Source organism: Armigeres subalbatus, unplaced genomic scaffold (assembly GCF_024139115.2).
Source record: "Armigeres subalbatus isolate Guangzhou_Male unplaced genomic scaffold, GZ_Asu_2 Contig244, whole genome shotgun sequence".
Taxonomy (NCBI): Eukaryota; Metazoa; Arthropoda; class Insecta; order Diptera; family Culicidae; genus Armigeres; species Armigeres subalbatus.
In genome coordinates this window covers 16,597-27,805 of record NW_026942981.1, presented here as the reverse complement: position 1 = coordinate 27,805, position 11,209 = coordinate 16,597, and the positions used below count along the sequence as shown (strand labels likewise).

At 51.1% G+C, this 11,209-nt stretch overlaps 1 long non-coding RNA gene across 3 annotated transcripts; it reads right to left on the bottom strand.

Annotated features, from left to right (window-relative positions):
* Window positions 1-318: 318 nt before the first annotated feature.
* On the bottom strand, window positions 319-1,055 carry LOC134203806 (uncharacterized). Of its 3 annotated transcripts, none has more exons than XR_009977711.1 (3): window positions 855-1,055; window positions 479-788; window positions 319-394 (listed from the first exon to the last, which is right to left on the bottom strand). It is a non-coding gene; the product is annotated as an uncharacterized LOC134203806 (long non-coding RNA). The 3 variants fall into 3 exon arrangements; XR_009977713.1 differs by having other exon boundaries at window positions 479-807; window positions 859-1,055; XR_009977712.1 differs by having other exon boundaries at window positions 859-1,055.
* Window positions 1,056-11,209: the final 10,154 nt, after the last annotated feature.

Here is an 11,209-nt window from a genome sequence, read left to right as displayed (position 1 = left end):
AGTTGAGATATAAATGGAATGTGATGAATGGTTTTAGCTGATTTTGGCAACTAATACCATCTCCTCTGATGATGATTACGTGCGATATCATCCTGTGTTGTTTAATTGTTATTTTATTATAAAAATTGGAAGTTACTTCGTACATCCTCTTGTGGGTGAAACGACGGTTGGTTCCTCACTCTTAAAACCAATTATAATACTATCACTACTGGCAACTTGTGGTTTTCCGATTGTTCTCGATTGTTTCCGATTGTTTTGAGCAAAACTGGATCTACAAAATAGGTTCAGAATAATCCAACCATCAACCATAATCCAATAATCAACGATACAACCAAATAGGGGAGGACAACCAACACTGATGACACTTCCCATTGGGTCCAAGGACTAGACGCATCTAAATACATAAAATTATTATCGTCAGTAACATTATTTCGAAAATTTCAAAAATATATTGCATAATAAACTATTTCGGATTTACCCCAGTAAAAAGCCGTCGGTCGCTCCAAACGATAGCACTGAATATTTTTGGAATTTCCACCGTAGTTCTCGAGTTAGTTCGGGTTCCAGGAATCCTGTTTTCTCGCGCTGAAGTTGTTCCATAATTCCATTGTCACACTGTTTTGGCGATACAATTTTGTTTAACTTGAATTCACGTTGGCTCGTCTTGCAGCTGCTAAACATTGTATTATTTCTGATCCATCTTGACCTTCCCAGCTCCGTTGATGCTTTCTGCCTGTGTAATATTTATGGAATCCTCGACTTCACATCCCGTTCACCGGTGACGAAACCTAAGACAAACAATACACACTATTTTATATAGAAAGCAACCTCAGTAAATAAGCTAATGAAATTACCTACTTGTAACCATAGTTCCTAGCCGATTTCCGAAGGAAAAATGAGCAAAATAAAATTTAAACGAAGCACATAAATACTTCTGGCTTTTTAGCGCATACTAATCTTTATCAGTTTCATCCCATACTGAACTCACGCCTTCGGAGTTTGGTCCGCTTCTTGCAATTACGAAGAAAATAGCAAATTAATAAATCTCATTATCGCTGAACAGTTCTCTAATCGCAAACAGATTAATTGTTTAATAATAATTGAATTCTAATTTGAAGAATCTCGCTACATATTTGTAAACAAACAACAAACTGCTCGAAAAAAATTGGCGCTTGACACATGCTGTCAGCTGTCAAATAGTATTACCTAAAATGCTAGTGCGAACGGTTTTGTTATTCAGAAGTAACACCTTCGAATAACATGTTATTCAGCTGTAATCTGAACAAGGCATAAATTTTCCGCACTTCCCACCTGAACAGCAATTCTTAGCTCGATTGCCTGGCTTGTGGCCTGTGCCGTGCGAGAAGTCCCGTTAGGAAATAGACGCCAGCAGCGAGCAACAAGAGAAAGAAGAAGAAGCCCATCACGAACGCGTCGATGATGATGACGCTTTGGCTGACAAAGGAACGGGATACAAGACGCTCACTGATTGGCCGACCAATCGGGAAGCAAAGACGATTCAGAATTAAGTATAAAAGAAAAGTACATTCGCTAACAGAGCATTCAGTCCTTCTTATTAGTTGGACCAAGCCGAAACAAACAGCCTTTTCAAGGCTATAAGAGTTAAATAATTTCCTTATTCAGTCGATATCGCATGGACTCGGAGGCCCTTCAGTCGAAGCTGCGAATGAGCTGCTGCTGGGTCTAACGAGAAGGCATAAAATAGCGCAACGTGATTTTTTTCCTTTTATTCTGACCGGGACAAGCCAAGTAACAGTAATATCGATTCAACAGCATTCACACCTTTTAGCAAGGCAGCATCGTCCATACTATCCACTTTTTCGGCCCGGCAGAGTTGAGGCCAACATCAGCCGAAGCATAGCCATCAGTACAGCAGTAGAAGAAGTTCCAGAAGCAGTCCACCCACAGACCCGACACCGCAGCAATGCCGAGCAGATACCGGCAACAGCAGCAGAGTCGAGCCGAGGCCGGCCTGCATTAGTATCGATCACTGGCGTGCACAGGGGGGGGCAAGGGGGGGCACTTGCCCCCCCTTCTATAAAAAAATAATTTAAAAAAAATTACCCGAAGAGTGTATTGGGAATAATAAAATAGTTTAAGATATGTATAAAAAAATTAATTTAAAAAAAGGCTACGCAGCCTTGGACGAGTTACGAAAAATGTATATTGTGCCACGTTCCGACACAGGGATTGTGTCTTCATCAGAGGAAATTACATGTTGGATATTAAGTCGTGTGATAGAAATGAGTGTCAAAGTTTACCAACGTGCGAACGTAGCAACAAGGTGTATGAAATGGTAAGATGAAACATGCTGCACCAAGATGGTGGCGCATGCTGCACCAAATGATGGATGGGATGGCAAAGTGGTGCACGGTTTGACCAGATGGTGCATGGTTCTGCACGGTGCCGCATACTGCACCAAGATGGTGGATGGGATGGCAAAGTGGTGCACGGTTTGACCAGATGGTGCATGGTTCTGCACGGTGGCGCATGCTGCACCAAAATGGTGGATGGGATGGCAAAGTGGTGCACGGTTTGACCAGATGGTGCATGGTTCTGCACGGTGGCGCATGCTGCACCAAGATGGTGGATGGGATGGCAAAGTGGTGCACGGTTTGACCAGATGGTGCATGGTTCTGCACGGTGGCGCATGCTGCACCAAAATGGTGGATGGGATGGCAAAGTGGTGCACGGTTTGACCAGATGGTGCATGGTTCTGCACGGTGGCGCATGCTGCACCAAGATGGTGGATGGGATGGCAAAGTGGTGCACGGTTTGACCAGATGGTGCATGGTTCTGCACGGTGGCGCATGCTGCACCAAAATGGTGGATGGGATGGCAAAGTGGTGCACGGTTTGACCAGATGGTGCATGGTTCTGCACGGTGCCGCATACTGCACCAAGATGGTGGATGGGATGGCAAAGTGGTGCACGGTTTGACCAGATGGTGCATGGTTCTGCACGGTGGCGCATGCTGCACCAAGATGGTGGATGGGATGGCAAAGCGGTGCACGGTTTGACCAGATGGTGCATGGTTCTGCACGGTGGCGCATGCTGCACCAAGATGGTGGATGGGATGGCAAAGTGGTGCACGGTTTGACCAGATGGTGCATGGTTCTGCACGGTGGCGCATGCTGCACCAAGATGGTGGATGGGATGGCAAAGTGGTGCACGGTTTGACCAGATGGTGCAGGGTTCTGCACGGTGGCGCATGCTGCACCAAGATGGTGGATGGGATGGCAATGTGGTGCACGGTTTGACCAGATGGTGCATGGTTCTGCACGGTGGCGCATGCTGCACCAAAATGGTGGATGGGATGGCAAAGTGGTGCACGGTTTGACCAGATGGTGCATGGTTCTGCACGGTGGCGCATGCTGCACCAAAATGGTGGATGGGATGGCAAAGTGGTGCACGGTTTGACCAGATGGTGCATGGTTCTGCACGGTGGCGCATGCTGCACGAAGATGGTGGATGGGGTGGCAAAGTGGTGCACGGTTTGACCAGATGGTGCATGGTTCTGCACGGTGCCGCATACTGCACCAAGATGGTGGATGGGATGGCAAAGTGGTGCACGGTTTGACCAGATGGTGCATGGTTCTGCACGGTGGCGCATGCTGCACCAAAATGGTGGATGGGATGGCAAAGTGGTGCACGGTTTGACCAGATGGTGCATGGTTCTGCACGGTGGCGCATGCTGCACCAAGATGGTGGATGGGATGGCAAAGTGGTGCACGGTTTGACCAGATGGTGCAGGGTTCTGCACGGTGGCGCATGCTGCACCAAGATGATGGATGGGGTGGCAAAGTGGTGCACGGTTTGACCAGATGGTGCATAGTTCTGCACGGTGCCGCATGCTGCACTAAGATGGTGGATGGGATGGCAAAGTGGTGCACGGTTTGACCAGATGGTGCATGGTTCTGCACGGTGGCGCATGCTGCACGAAGATGGTGGATGGGGTGGCAAAGTGGTGAACGGTTTGACCAGATGGTGCATGGTTTTGCACGGTGGCGCATGCTGCACCAAAATGGTGGATGGGGTGGCAAAGTGGTGCACGGTTTGACCAGATGGTGCATGGTTCTGCACGGTGGCGCATGCTGCACCAAAATGGTGGATGGGATGGCAAAGTGGTGCACGGTTTGACCAGATGGTGCATGGTTCTTCACGGTGGCGCATGCTGCACCAAAATGGTGGATGGGATGGCAAAGTGGTGCACGGTTTGACCAGATGGTGCATGGTTCTGCACGGTGGCGCATGCTGCACGAAGATGGTGGATGGGGTGGCAAAGTGGTGCACGGTTTGACCAGATGGTGCATGGTTCTGCACGGTGGCGCATGCTGCACCAAGATGGTGGATGGGATGGCAAAGTGGTGCACGGTTTGACCAGATGGTGCATGGTTCTGCACGGTGGCGCATGCTGCACCAAGATGGTGGATGGGATGGCAAAGTGGTGCACGGTTTGACCAGATGGTGCATGGTTCTGCACGGTGGCGCATGCTGCACCAAGATGGTGGATGGGATGGCAAAGTGGTGCACGGTTTGACCAGATGGTGCATGGTTCTGCACGGTGGCGCATGCTGCACCAAAATGGTGGATGGGATGGCAAAGTGGTGCACGGTTTGACCAGATGGTGCATGGTTCTGCACGGTGGCGCATGCTGCACCAAGATGGTGGATGGGATGGCAAAGTGGTGCACGGTTTGACCAGATGGTGCATGGTTCTGCACGGTGCCGCATACTGCACCAAGATGGTGGATGGGATGGCAAAGTGGTGCACGGTTTGACCAGATGGTGCATGGTTCTGCACGGTGGCGCATGCTGCACCAAAATGGTGGATGGGATGGCAAAGTGGTGCACGGTTTGACCAGATGGTGCATGGTTTTGCACGGTGGCGCATGCTGCACCAAAATGGTGGATGGGATGGCAAAGTGGTGCACGGTTTGACCAGATGGTGCATGGTTCTGCACGGTGCCGCATACTGCACCAAGATGGTGGATGGGATGGCAAAGTGGTGCACGGTTTGACCAGATGGTGCATGGTTCTGCACGGTGGCGCATGCTGCACCAAAATGGTGGATGGGATGGCAAAGTGGTGCACGGTTTGACCAGATGGTGCAGGGTTCTGCACGGTGGCGCATGCTGCACCAAGATGATGGATGGGGTGGCAGAGTGGTGCACGGTTTGACCAGATGGTGCATGGTTTTGCACGGTGGCGCATGCTGCACCAAAATGGTGGATGGGATGGCAAAGTGGTGCACGGTTTGACCAGATGGTGCATGGTTCTGCACGGTGGCGCATGCTGCACCGAGATGGTGGATGGGGTGGCAAAGTGGTGCACGGTTTGATCAGATGGTGCATGGTTCTGCACGGTGCCGCATGCTGCACCAAGATGGTGGATGGGATGGCAAAGTGGTGCACGGTTTGACCAGATGGTGCATGGTTCTGCACGGTGGCGCATGCTGCACCAAAATGGTGGATGGGATGGCAAAGTGGTGCACGGTTTGACCAGATGGTGCATGGTTCTGCAGGGTGGCGTATGCAGCACCGAGATGGTGGATGGGATGGCAAAGTGGTGCACGGTTTGACCAGATGGTGCATGGTTCTGCAGGGTGGCGCATGCTGCACCAAAATGGTGGATGGGATGGCAAAGTGGTGCACGGTTTGACCAGATGGTGCATGGTTCTGCACAGTGGCGCATGCTGCACCGAGATGGTGGATGGGGTGGCAAAGTGGTGCACGGTTTGATCAGATGGTGCATGGTTCTGCACGGTGCCGCATACTGCACCAAGATGGTGGATGGGATGGCAAAGTGGTGCACGGTTTGACCAGATGGCAAAGTGGTGCACGGTTTGACCAGATGGTGCATGGTTCTGCACGGTGGCGCATGCTGCACCAAGATGGTGGATGGGGTGGCAAAGTGGTGCACGGTTTGACCAGATGGTGCATGGTTCTGCACGGTGCCGCATACTGCACCAAGATGGTGGATGGGATGGCAAAGTGGTGCACGGTTTGACCAGATGGTGCATGGTTCTGCACGGTGGCGCATGCTGCACCAAAATGGTGGATGGGATGGCAAAGTGGTGCACGGTTTGACCAGATGGTGCAGGGTTCTGCACGGTGGCGCATGCTGCACCAAGATGATGGATGGGGTGGCAGAGTGGTGCACGGTTTGACCAGATGGTGCATGGTTTTGCACGGTGGCGCATGCTGCACCAAAATGGTGGATGGGATGGCAAAGTGGTGCACGGTTTGACCAGATGGTGCATGGTTCTGCACAGTGGCGCATGCTGCACCGAGATGGTGGATGGGGTGGCAAAGTGGTGCACGGTTTGATCAGATGGTGCATGGTTCTGCACGGTGCCGCATGCTGCACCAAGATGGTGGATGGGATGGCAAAGTGGTGCACGGTTTGACCAGATGGTGCATGGTTCTGCACGGTGGCGCATGCTGCACCAAAATGGTGGATGGGATGGCAAAGTGGTGCACGGTTTGACCAGATGGTGCATGGTTCTGCAGGGTGGCGTATGCAGCACCGAGATGGTGGATGGGATGGCAAAGTGGTGCACGGTTTGACCAGATGGTGCATGGTTCTGCAGGGTGGCGCATGCTGCACCAAAATGGTGGATGGGATGGCAAAGTGGTGCACGGTTTGACCAGATGGTGCATGGTTCTGCAGGGTGGCGCATTCTGCACCAAGATGGTGGATGGGATGGCAAAGTGGTGCACGGTTTGACCAGATGGTGCATGGTTCTGCAGGGTGGCGCATGCTGCACCAAAATGGTGGATGGGATGGCAAAGTGGTGCACGGTTTGACCAGATGGTGCATGGTTCTGCACGGTGGCGTATGCAGCACCGAGATGGTGGATGGGATGGCAAAGTGGTACACGGTTTGACCAGATGGTGCAGGGTTCTGCAGGGTGGCGCATTCTGCACCAAGATGGTGGATAGGATGGCAAAGTAGTGCACGGTTTGACCAGTTGGTGCAGGGTTCTGCGGGGTGGCGCATGCTGCACCACAACGGGGGATGGGATGGCAAAGTGGTGCACGGTTTGACCAGATGGTGCATGGTTCTGCAGGGTGGCGCATTCTGCACCAAGATGGTGGATAGGATGGCAAAGTAGTGCACGGTTTGACCAGATGGTGCATGGTTCTGCACGGTGGCGCATGCTGCACCAAAATGGTGGATGGGATGGCAAAGTGGTGCACGGTTTGACCAGATGGTGCATGGTTCTGCACGGTGGCGTATGCAGCACCGAGATGGTGGATGGGATGGCAAAGTGGTACACGGTTTGACCAGATGGTGCAGGGTTCTGCAGGGTGGCGCATTCTGCACCAAGATGGTGGATAGGATGGCAAAGTAGTGCACGGTTTGACCAGATGGTGCATGGTTCTGCGGGGTGGTGCATGCTGCACCAAAATGGTGGATGGGATGGCAAAGTGATGCACGGTTTGGCCAGATGGTGCATGGTTCTGCACGGTGGCGCATGCTGCACCGAGATGGTGGATGGGGTGGCAAAGTGGTGCACGGTTTGACCAGATGGTGCATGGTTCTGCAGGGTGGCGTATGCAGCACCGAGATGGTGGATGGGATGGCAAAGTAGTGCACGGTTTGACCAGATGGTGCATGGTTCTGCAGTGTGGCGCATTCTGCACCAAGATGGTGGATGGGATGGCAAAGTGGTGCACGGTTTGACAAGATGGTGCATCGTTTTGCGGGGTGGCGGGGTGGCGCATGCTGCACCAAGATGATGCATGGGATGGCAAAGTAGTGCACGGTTTGACCAGATGGTGCATGGTTCTGCGGGGTGGCGCATGCTGCACCAAAATGGTGGATGGGATGGCAAAGTGGTGCACGGTTTGACCAGATTGTGCATGGTTCTGCACGGTGGCGCGTGCTGCACCAAAATGGTGGATGGGAAGGCAAAGTGGTGCACGGTTTGACCAGATGGTGCATGGTTCTGCATGGTGGCGCATGCTGCACCAAAATGGTGGATGGGATGGCAAAGTGGTGCACGGTTTGACCAGATTGTGCATGGTTCTGCACGGTGGCGCGTGCTGCACCAAGATGGTGCATGGGATGGCAAAGTGGTGCACGGTTTGATCAGATGGTGCATGGTTTTGCACGGTGCCGCATGCTGCACCAAGATGGTGGATGGGATGGCAAAGTGGTGCATGGTTTGACCAGATGGTGCATGGTTCTGCACGGTGGCGCATGCTGCACCGAGATAGTGGATGGGGTGGCAAAGTGGTGCACGGTTTGATCAGATGGTGCATTGTTCTGCACGGTGCCGCATGCTGCACCAAGATGGTGGATGGGATGGCAAAGTGGTGCACGGTTTGACCAGATGGTGCATGGTTTTGCACGGTGGCGCATGCTGCACCGAGATGGTGGATGGGGTGGCAAAGTGGTGCACGGTTTGACCAGATGGTGCATGGTTCTGCAGGGTGGCGCATTCTGCACCAAGATGGTGGATAGGATGGCAAAGTAGTGCACGGTTTGACCAGATGGTGCATGGTTCTGCGGGGTGGCGCATGCTGCACCAAAATGGTGGATGGGATGGCAAAGTGGTGCACGGTTTGACCAGATGGTGCATGGTTCTGCACGGTGGCGTATGCAGCACCGAGATGGTGGATGGGATAGCAAAGTGGTGCACGGTTTGACCAGATGGTGCATGGTTCTGCAGGGTGACGCATGCTGCACCAAAATGGTGGATGGGAGGGCAAAGTGGTGCACAGTTTTCCTGGGTGGTGCAAGAAATAGTCAAATCGCATCAAGATGGTTCATGGGTGAGAAAGTGGCACTTGGCTTGACCGGTGATTTATTTTATTGTTTTCAACTGAAATTCGTTCATTCCCAAAATACAATAGATGTGCCGGTGCAGGGCCATACCGATATGAGTGGGTTTGTGTATGGAAAGACCGAAAAGAAAACCGAAAGACTCAGTTAGTTTGCGTGACGGAGGAATCCGCTCGCGTTAATTTCAATGTTTTCAGCAGGAATTTGTTAGTTCCAACATTGCATTTGTTGTTCCGCTGCAGGAACCAGACAATCCGGATGTTTAGGATTATGGGAAGCACGGGGAGGGTCACCCGCACATTCTCCGGGTGCAATCCGGATGTTTGCGATTATAAAAATAGCGGGAAACGCCGTCCGGAACACCGAGCGGAACATTTTGTTTACAAATCGCGGGGATTTTTTCTCATTTTCGACAGAAATTTGTTGATTTCAGGAGGCGTTCGGTGTTCCGGTGCTGGGGCAGATCGATCTGGAAGGATTTATGTTTGGAAAGACCGAAAAGCAATCCAAAAGACTCGGTTAGTTTGCGTGACGGAGGAATCCGCCCGCGTTAATTTCAATGTTTTCAGCAGGAATTTGTTAGTTCCAAAATGCATTTGTTGTTCCGCTGCAGGAATCAGACAATCCGGATGTTTAGGATTATGGGAAGCACGGGGAGGGTCACCCGCACATTCTCCGGGTGCAATCCGGATGTTTGCGATTATAAAAATAGCGGGAAACGCCGTCCGGAACACCGAGCGGAACATTTTGTTTACAAATCGCGGGGGGATTTTTTTCTCATTTTCAACAGAAATTTGTTGATTTCCAGGAGGCGTTCGGTGTTCCGGTGCTGGGGCAGATCGATCTGGAAGGATTTATGTTTGGAAAGACCGAAAAAGCAATCCAAAAGACTCGGTTAGTTTGCGTGACGGAGGGGGAATCCGCCCGCGTTAATTTCAATGTTTTCAGCAGGAATTTGTTAGTTCCAAAATGCATTTGTTGTTCCGCTGCAGGAATCAGACAATCCGGATGTTTAGGATTATGGGAAGCACGGGAGGGTCACCCGCACATTCTCCGGGTGCAATCCGGATGTTTGCGATTATAAAAATAGCGGGAAACGCCGTCCGGAACACCGAGCGGAACATTTTGTTTACAAATCGCGGGGATTTTTTCTCATTTTCAACAGAAATTTGTTGATTTCCAGGAGGCGTTCGGTGTTCCGGTGCTGGGGCAGATCGATCTGGAAGGATTTATGTTTGGAAAGACCGAAAAGCAATCCAAAAGACTCGGTTAGTTTGCGTGACGGAGGGAATCCGCCCGCGTTAATTTCAATGTTTTCAGCAGGAATTTGTTAGTTCCAAAATGCATTTGTTGTTCCGCTGCAGGAACCAGACAATCCGGATGTTTAGGATTATGGGAAGCACGGGGAGGTCACCCGCACATTCTCCGGGTGCAATCCGGATGTTTGCGATTATAAAAATAGCGGAAACGCCGTCCGGAACACCGAGCGGAACATTTTGTTTACAAATCGCGGGGGATTTTTTCTCATTTTCAACAGAAATTTGTTGATTCCAGAAGGCGTTCGGTGTTCCGGTGCTGGGGCAGATCGATCTGGACGGATTTATGTTTGGAAAGACCGAAAAAGCAATCCAAAAGACTCGGTTAGTTTGCGTGACGGAGGGGGAATCCGCTCGCGTTAATTTCAATGTTTTCAGCAGGAATTTGTTAGTTCCAAAAATGCATTTGTTGTTCCGCTGCAGGAACCAGACAATCCGGATGTTTAGGATTATGGGAAGCACGGGGAGGGTCACCCGCACATTCTCCGGTGCAATCCGGATGTTTGCGATTATAAAAATAGCGGGAAACGCCGTCCGGAACACCGAGCGGAACATTTTGTTTACAAATCGCGGGGGGATTTTTTTCTGATTTTCAACAGAAATTTGTTGATTTCCAGGAGGCGTTCGGTGTTCCGGTGCTGGGGCAGATCGATCTGGAAGGATTTATGTTTGGAAAGACCGAAAAAGCAATCCAAAAGACTCGGTTAGTTTGCGTGACGGAGGGGGAATCCGCCCGCGTTAATTTCAATGTTTTCAGCAGGAATTTGTTAGTTCCAAAAATGCATTTGTTGTTCCGCTGCAGGAATCAGACAATCCGGATGTTTAGGATTATGGGAAGCACGGGGAGGGTCACCCGCACATTCTCCGGGTGCAATCCGGATGTTTGCGATTATAAAAATAGCGGGAAACGCCGTCCGGAACACCGAGCGGAACATTTTGTTTACAAATCGCGGGGGATTTTTCTCATTTTCAACAGAAATTTGTTGATTTCAGGAGGCGTTCGGTGTTCCGGTGCTGGGGCAGATCGATCTGGAAGGATTTATGTTTGGAAAGACCGAAAAGCAATCCAAAAGACTCGGTT